Below are 8,993 nucleotides of genomic sequence, written 5' to 3'. Positions count from 1 at the left end.
GGTGCAGCCTTCAGGCTTCCCAGACCCCAGTTGAACCATCCAACCCATGCTAGCATGGAAAGCGGACGTTAAACGATGATGATGATGATGAATAAGCTTAAGATTAACTGAAGCAAAATAACTGCTGCATTTGGTGTTTCTATTTGGGTTGTTTTCTCATTTTCTCGCAGTTGTTGTTGTTATTGTTGTTGTTTTCTTGTTGACACACTTTTTATGTTTTTTTACCAATTAAAAAAAAAAAAAAACCAAGCGGAGTCATCATCTTTTAAATCCTGTGACAAAATATATTTTTATAATAATAACAAACAAACACGTCTTCGAAAGAAAACAAAATTAATTAAAAAGAGGTAAAATTGAAAAATTAATGGAAGAACACTAATAAAGATCATATTTGATCTCTTAGAGTACAACTGAAACATTGCAGAGAAGAATGTTTCCACGAAAGAACTAAGAAAAGTGTCTTCCTTAACTCATATGATTTTCATAGTTGGAAGCTAGTGAAAATTTAAATTAAAACTGAAATGACAGCAAAATTGAAGCGACGATAAAATTGAATTGAGGGCATAAATTTATGTTTAATTTGTTGTTTCTTGTTTAAATTGAAACGGTTAGAAATGAAAACAAGTAAAAAATGCAGTAAAATAAATAAATAAATAAATATAATTATACTCTACTTTATTTGAAAACATTACTTTACACCACAACGCATTCAGCTGTCTTGTTAAAGAATATCTCAGAAAGTGATCTATAAAATTAATAATAAGGGTTAAGTTTGGTGTTAATTGGGAAAATTTTGCTGAAAAGATTTAGCTGAAATGATATAGATGAAAGAAAGGAAACCAACTAGAAAATTAGCAGAAAATCCCAAATCCTAAACATTTATAGTCGTTCTAAAAATAAGCTTTAATGACTGCTTTGCATAAATGTACATCATGCAATACGGAATCACAGAATCATTCATGTTTGCATATTGGCATACATATGTCTACATGTATCTTTGTATGCACTGATATATATACACCACATTTACACAGACATACACACAATGTATACATATCCTTACTCATATATATATATATTTAATCTTTTAATCTTTTTATCGTTTACTTGTTTCATTCATTTGACTGTGGCCATGCTGGAGCACCACCTTTAGCTGAGCCAATCGACCCCAGGACTTATTCTTTGTAAGCCTAGCACTTATTCTATCGGTCTCTTTTGCCGAACTGCTAAGTTATGGGGACGTAAACACACCAGCATCAGTTGTCAAGTGATGTTAGGGGGACAAACACACACACACAAATATATATATACACACACATACATACATACATACATACATACATACATACATACATACATACATACATATATATATATGTATATATATATGTATATATATATATATTTATATATGTACGTTCAACAATATTAAGGAATGGCCTTGATATGACATTCGACCCACTAGAAAGAGCAGCTAAACTCAAACCGCTAAATAGTAGTAATTCAGAAATCAAAGGAAAATAAAAATATTTACCCATATCATCTTTTTTGCTACCCTGATATTGATATATATATATATATATATATAGTTAGTTAATCCAAACAAGAAAACACAAAAAAAAAAAACACAACAATGTGAGGACATGGAACAAATAAAGTATTATTGGACGCTCAGGAAAGAAGGGAAGATGTGTGTATGTATATATATACATACATATATACGAAGGGCTTCTTTCAGTTTCCATCTACCAAATCCACTCACAAAGCTTTTGTCAGCCCAATGCTATAGTTGAAGACACTTGCCCAAGGTGCCACGCAGTGGGACTGAACTCAGAATCATGTGGTTGGTAAGCAAGCTACTTACCACACAGCCACTCCTGCGCCTATAACATGCATTTATATAATCAAATATTGTACAACTCTATTTGCTATTTGTGTGTGATATAAGCCATTCAGAAGCTTTCATTGCAATAGTGTGTATAGTGTGTGTTTTCTTCTTGCATCTGTTTTAAGCCTGTTTCATTTGGTGACAACCTTTTCTGTTAAGACATTTATCGTAGTAAGATTAACACATTATCACAGCTTGTGTTCCATGACTTTTTTGGTTAAATTTCTTCATTTATTCATCATTGTTTGTTAACATCAGATGCATGTTCTGTTAACAACTACATTACAATATTTCACCTTAGGGCTGTGTACTTTAAATTTTACATTTTCACCTGTTGCATACCTTTCCACTCTTGTACTTAGAATTAATATATCATTGCTTTAACAACGGTAAATATACTTTTAGCATTTTTTCTTCTTTTCCACATAATAATACTAAGACTACATCGCTTTTAAATATATACATATATACATAGGCGCAGGAGTGGCTGTGTGGTAAGTAGCTTGTTTACCAACCACATGGTTCCGGGTTCAGTCCCACTGTGTGGCATCTTGGGCAAGTGTCTTCTACTATAGCCTTGGGCCGACGAAAGCCTTGTGAGTGGATTTGGTAGACGGAAACTAAAAGAAGCCCGTCGTATATATGTATATATATATATATATGTGTGCATGTATGTTTGTGTGTCTGTGTTTGTCTCCCTAGCATTGCTTGACAACAGATGCTGGTGTGTTTATGTCCCCGTCACTTAGCGGTTCAGCAAAAGAGACCGATAGAATAAGTACTGGGCTTACAAAAAAGAATAAGTCCCGGGGTCGAGTTGCTCGATTAAAGGTGGTGTTCCAGCATGGCCGCAGTCAAATGACTGAAACAAGTAAAAGAGTAAAAAGAGTAATATCAGCTTGCTTTGCTTCACTTTCATTTTGTATGTAACAATATTTGGTTATCTAAATGCATGTTATATATAAACAAAGAATACACTTCTTTCATTTAGTTTGCATATGGTGACAATAATATGAATGAGTTGGGAGTTGATTTTTTCACTACTTATAAACGTAGATAGGATGATAGTATTAACGATGATATTTTGCTTATTAATGGGTACTGAGTGTATTAAAAATGCATCGAAGCATGTGTATGATGGTTGTCTACTCCTTATGTAGATTCTGACCGCCTCTTGTACCTACACTTTAGAGCCATCATGTCATCTGATGTGGTTTTTTAACTAGACAATATATTCTTTTCTACTCAAGGCACAAGGCCAGAAATTTTTGCGGAGGGGCCAGTTGATTAGATCGAGCCCAGTATGCAACTAGTTTTTAATTTATCGACCCTGAGAGGAAGAAAGGCAAAGTCGACCTCAGCGGAAATTGAACTCAGAACTTATGCTTAGTGATATTTTGTCTGACTTTATAGTCAGACAAAATATCACTAAGCATTTCGCCTGCTAACGTTTCTGCCAGCTCACCACTTTTGATTAGACAATATATTGTAAAGATATCCAGATAGATTGCATATCTGATTTGGTCCACCAAGAACTGTGATTAAGTTCTAATCCTTGTGGATCTCAAAATGTCTTTTGAGGTCCCTATTAGATTTTCGGACCTTATGGCATACATGGCATTGACAAGTGTGCATATATATATATATATATATATGTGTGTGTGTGTGTGTGTAGATAGATACATACATACATATATACCTACGTAGATAATAAATACCGGTAGCAGTATTTAGACAGGAATTTTTCATTGCATTATAAACACATGTTCTGTTAACATCATTGCATTTCATCTTGTAGCTCTATTTTACATTTTCCTCTGTTGACATTCAAGCTTGCCAGTGATTTTCCTCAGCTTGATGGGTCTTCTTCTCAAGCACAACATAACACCAAAGATCTCAATCATTGGCCTCTGTGAGGCCCAATGCTGAAATGGAATACCTTCGTATACAGATAAACTCATGTACACATTGTGAAGAAAGTATATAAATGTGCGTAAATGCACACATTTTGTTGAATATTTCCTGGTGACATTTATTTTTCACAGCTAAATTTCTTAAGCATTTCTGACATGTATTAAAATCTGTGAAAAGCAAATACACTGGAACAATAAAGCACCTGATAACTATACTCTTTACTCTTTTACTTGTTTCAGTCATTTGACTGTGGCCATGCTGGAGCACCGCCTTTAGTCGAGCAAATCAACCCTAGGAGTTATTCTCTATACGCCTAGTACTTATTCTAGCAGTCTCTTTTGATGAACCACTAAGTTACAGGGACGTAAACACACCAGCATCGGTTGCCAAGTGATATTGGGAGACAAACACACACACACACACACACACACACACACACATATATATATATATATATACACATATATACAACGGGCTTCTTTCAGTTTCCATCTACCAAATCCACTCACAAGGCTTTGGTCAGTCTGAGGCTATAGTAGAAGAGATTTTCCTAATGTGCCACGCAGTGGGACTGAACCTGGAACCATGTGGTTCGTAAGCAAGCTACTTACCACACAGCCACTCCTGCGCCTATGTTACACAATAATTTCATTATTATTATTAACTTGCAGCATCGCCTGGCGTTGCTCGGGTTTGTAAGGGAAATAACTATATAAGCATTTTTAGAGATGTAAAGTATAATAGCCATCTCAATATGGCTAACCACAAAGGGGGATGTTTCTGTAGCTTTTTACGTTCTGAGATTTAATAATACATTTTTAGAGAGTTACTTCCCTTATATAATAACTAAAAAATGCATTAAAAATGGGAAAAAATGATGGTAAATTTTTTTTTAAATCGCAGACTCATCGTAGGCGCGCGCTAATACCCAGAAACGGCTCGATATGAATCACAACTATAAGATACCCGCTTTTGGTTACACTGCACCGCAAAATGTGGGAGTAGTTAGGAATCTAAATCGTAGGAGACAGACAGACACACAACTTCTCTTTTATTTATAAAGATTTACCAAACAGCAACACTACTCTGTATGTGACCAAATTTCCAAGAACGGTTATAGTCTTTGACTTGTGTTTACGAAAATGGTTTTATTTTTGAATTGAATGGAATTAAGTGATTAAATTGGTTTTATGGACTTCTATTCACTAGTGAATCACATGAAATTTCCACTAGTCATGTTTGTGTAAAGTTAATTGGATATATACTTTGTCGGTGAGATATTCAGATATGGAATTACGATTCTTTGGAGGATGGAAAATATGAACTACATGATAAATACTTTAACTGTATTTGAACTCTTACCTTATAATTTCTATGAAATAAAATGCAAGTATTGGGAGATAATTACTATTTTCTGAAAGTATTTTTTTTATCTCTTTGAAGTGAATATGATTTGATAGCTTTTACCATGCTTTCTTTAATTGCTTTAGAGATGTAGGTCATAAGCAGTCATAGGTACTCACTTGGCCCTCCCTTCCAAGATCTGGTTGAATGTCTACGATGGTGACTGCTGGAGAATATGAGAAGTGGAGCGAACATGAGAGAGAGTGAGAGGGAAAGAGAGGGAATGAAGGCTGCACCAGAATGTGGTCGGTACTCAGTTTCATTTAAGTACATTAACCCTTTCGTTACTATATTTCTGACCAAAATACACCCCTCATGAGTTTCAATTAAATTCTAAAATAATCATGAATCTAGGCTTGTTTCATTAAATAACTGTAACTTTTTTACTTATCAACATTTTAATGTGATATTTGGAACATAATTAAAGAAAGGGTTCTTAATCAATTCTATTGCATAACTTTTGTCTCAAAGTGACTTTAATTACAGGTAAATCCAGGTAAATTGAGCAAAAGGTAACAATATTAAAATTTTAAATTGAGCAAAAGGTAAAAATATTAAAATTTTGTTCAAACATCACCATAGAAAATGAATCATCAGCTAATATTCAAATGGGTATGCAACAAAATTTTGATAAAGAAGAATTGTGCACATCACTATATCATCAGTTGAATTTAATGCACAACAGGTGTACCATAAAGGTGGAATAAAGTGAAATACTGGAATCCACCGTAAGTTTGACCGAACTAAAGAAATCGGTCAAAAAATAATATACGGCCCTGGTTATGGTATGGCAGTGATAAATTCCAGACCACATCGTTCCCTAGGCCATGCTGACTAACATTATTTTCCCTGTATAAAAACTAAATCCACGCAGTACTCAGTATTTGCTTCACAAATTTTCCGAAATTTGAACCCCAATTTTGTGTTTGTTTACATTCAGCGGAAGTTTGTTTCCGCATTGATCGCTTCAAACAATAACTTCCAGACCACATCATACCCTAAGCCATGCTGACTAACATTAGTTTCCCTGTATAAAAACTAAATCCACAACAGTACCCAGTATTTGTTTCACAAATTTTCTCCAATTCGGAATCAATGCTTGATAACATGAAACTCCTATCCATTTTCAAAGTTGAAGAAAAATCGATGCCGAAAAAAATGTGGAAAAAAATCTCCCAAAATTCAGGGAATTAAAATTACACGTCGATCTTTGTACAAAACTGTAGATGAACTGTTTACGAAGTATAATCACATGTTTTCACGAATGTACTAAAGAGATTTGCTCTGATATTCTCATTTAAATGTGAATAGGTAAATTCGGGCGGCTTTGGGCGGTTTGGTAACGAAAGGGTTAAAACAATGTTAAATGAAGTACACTACTCAAGGACATAATGCAGCATCTGGTTTAAAATTTGAACCCAAGACCTAATGATTTTAACTTTAACATTCCTAACTACCAGGCTACACATCTTCTGAACACAAACCCCATCAAAAGAATATGTATATATATATATATATATATATATATATATATATATATATATATATATCATCATCATCATCATCATCATCGTTTAGCATCCGCTTTCCATGATAGCATGGGTTGGACGGTTCAACTGGGGTCTGGAAAGCCAGAAGGCTGCACCAGGCCCAGTCTGATCTGGCAATGTTTCTACGGCTGGATGCCCTTCCTAACGCCAACCACTCCATGAATGTAGTGGGTGCTTTTTACGTGCCACCGGCACAGGTGCCAGACGGGTCTGGCAAACGGCCACGATCGGATGGTGCTTTTTATGTGCCACCGGCACGGGGGCCAGGCAAGGCTGGCAATGGCCACGAACGGATGGTGCTTTTTACGTGCCATATAATAGTGTACATTTAAGTACATAAGAGATGACCATAATAGGATATCTGACTCACTAGAAAGAGCAGTTAAACTCCAAACCACTAATAGTTGAAATTCTGAAAGGGAATGAAAAATAAAAACATTTACCCTATCTTTCCTGGACTATGCATAGTTTCGGCAATCACATTGTATTTTTCTATGAATAATATATAGTCTATTGACTAATTTTTCCTTCTCGCTAAACCACTGACAGCAAAGAATTTTTCTAAAAATTTTTTGCTACCCTAAGATTTATTAATTAATGATAAAAGGTATATACTCACACACACACACACACACACACACACACACACACACACACATATATAGTTAATCCAAACAGGAAAGCACAAAAAAAACACAACACGAGGACGTGGAACAAATATAGTATTACTGGATGCTCAGGAAAGAAGGAAAGAAAGAGAGTTTAAACGTTTCGAGCGGAGCTCTTCGTCAGAAACATAGGAGAAGGAAAGATCCAGAGAAGGGAAGACAGAGGGAAAAAAATCGCCAACGGTACACACGAGGTCACATTTTAGAAAAAAGTAAACTTAACTCAATGGAAAATAGGAGAAGGAATATAACATATCACGTAAATGATATTAAAATATGATATTAATGATAGGAACTAGTTCTACCTCATTCTGAATCAATAATTAAAACTCTGAAGATGTTCTTCACTGTTTACTGCCTAAAAGACAACCTTTGGCTGTTGGTGACATCTAACCAAATTAAATGTTAGCAGTTTCAATGAAATTCTTCAGTGGAAAACATTGAAATATATTTGTCTCATTCTCTGTAACGAAGGTGTTTATTTATTTATGAAGAAGGTGAATGAAAAAATAAAGTATTCTAAAACTTTCAAATTTGATCTTTAACTCTCTACAAGGTACTAATGAGAAATAAATTCCAAAAAGATCATTTGAAAGAAATGGCGTGGTAAATCATTATTACATTTGATGACGAAATATTAACCAAATAATGTAATGTTACAAACATGGGCACACAGAAAATATATATTCATTAGAAAGAAGAACCATTTCATAGAGGAAGACAAATTAAAAAAAGTACGAAGAATGGGAGAGAAAAAAAGAGAGTTTTTATGACTGTGTGTGTCACTAAGGTAACACAAAGCCAAACTAATTTCGTTTTATAAACAAGATATTTTGTAAAATTTCTTACAAATTCTGAATACCTAACCATAGTAATTTTTTTGCCATTTTAAAATCATACAGTGTTCATCAATAACAAAACATTTCGTATTAAAATATATGCAAAAACATGCATTATTTTTCTTGTAATTAGTTAAGAACATTGTAAAAAATAATTGGCAACCGATGTTATTTTATTAATAACTAATTATGGAATTGTTCCTACTAGAAGAGGAGATAAAAGATTTACCAGCATCAAAGTATACACAAATATCAACTTACAAAACATAGTTTTTTAATGGTTTTAATAATTAAACTGCAGCATGGTTGGTGTCCTCACTCAGGTGACCACAGCCAGTCAAACATTGTGTGCCTTCTTCTCTTGATTCTATCTTATCCACCCCTTCTTCCAGTCATACAATGTTCTCCTTTTCTTTTAGTGCAGTGGTTCTCAACTAGTGTCCTTATGACCTTTAGGGGTCCTATTAATATTTAGTTATGAAATTATGATTTTTCTTTTATTCTTTTACATGTTTTACTCATTTGACTGCACCCATGCTGGAGCACCTCCCTTAGTCAAACAAATCAACCCAAGGACTTATTCCTTGTAAGCCTAGTATTCATCATCATCATCATCGTTTAACGTCCGCTTTCCATGCTGGCGAACCAGATGGCTGCACCAGGCTCCAATCTTGATCTGGCAGAGTTTCTACAGCTGGATGCCCTTCCTAACGCCAACCACTTCGAGAGT

General features: G+C 34.5%; 1 long non-coding RNA gene across 1 annotated transcript in view; it reads right to left on the bottom strand.

The window, feature by feature from the left end:
* Positions 1-3,055: 3,055 nt before the first annotated feature.
* The window catches only part of LOC118762701, a 21,870-nt gene continuing 15,932 nt past the window's right edge, over positions 3,056-8,993 (bottom strand). The window contains exon 3 of the long non-coding RNA XR_004998454.1: positions 3,056-3,110. This is a non-coding gene — a long non-coding RNA (uncharacterized LOC118762701). The remainder of the gene's footprint in view (positions 3,111-8,993) is intronic.

This window comes from Octopus sinensis, linkage group LG3, assembly GCF_006345805.1.
Source record: "Octopus sinensis linkage group LG3, ASM634580v1, whole genome shotgun sequence".
Classification (NCBI taxonomy): domain Eukaryota; kingdom Metazoa; phylum Mollusca; class Cephalopoda; order Octopoda; family Octopodidae; genus Octopus; species Octopus sinensis.
The sequence above is the reverse complement of the archived record's forward strand: the minus strand, read 5'-3'. Positions and strand labels throughout refer to the sequence as shown.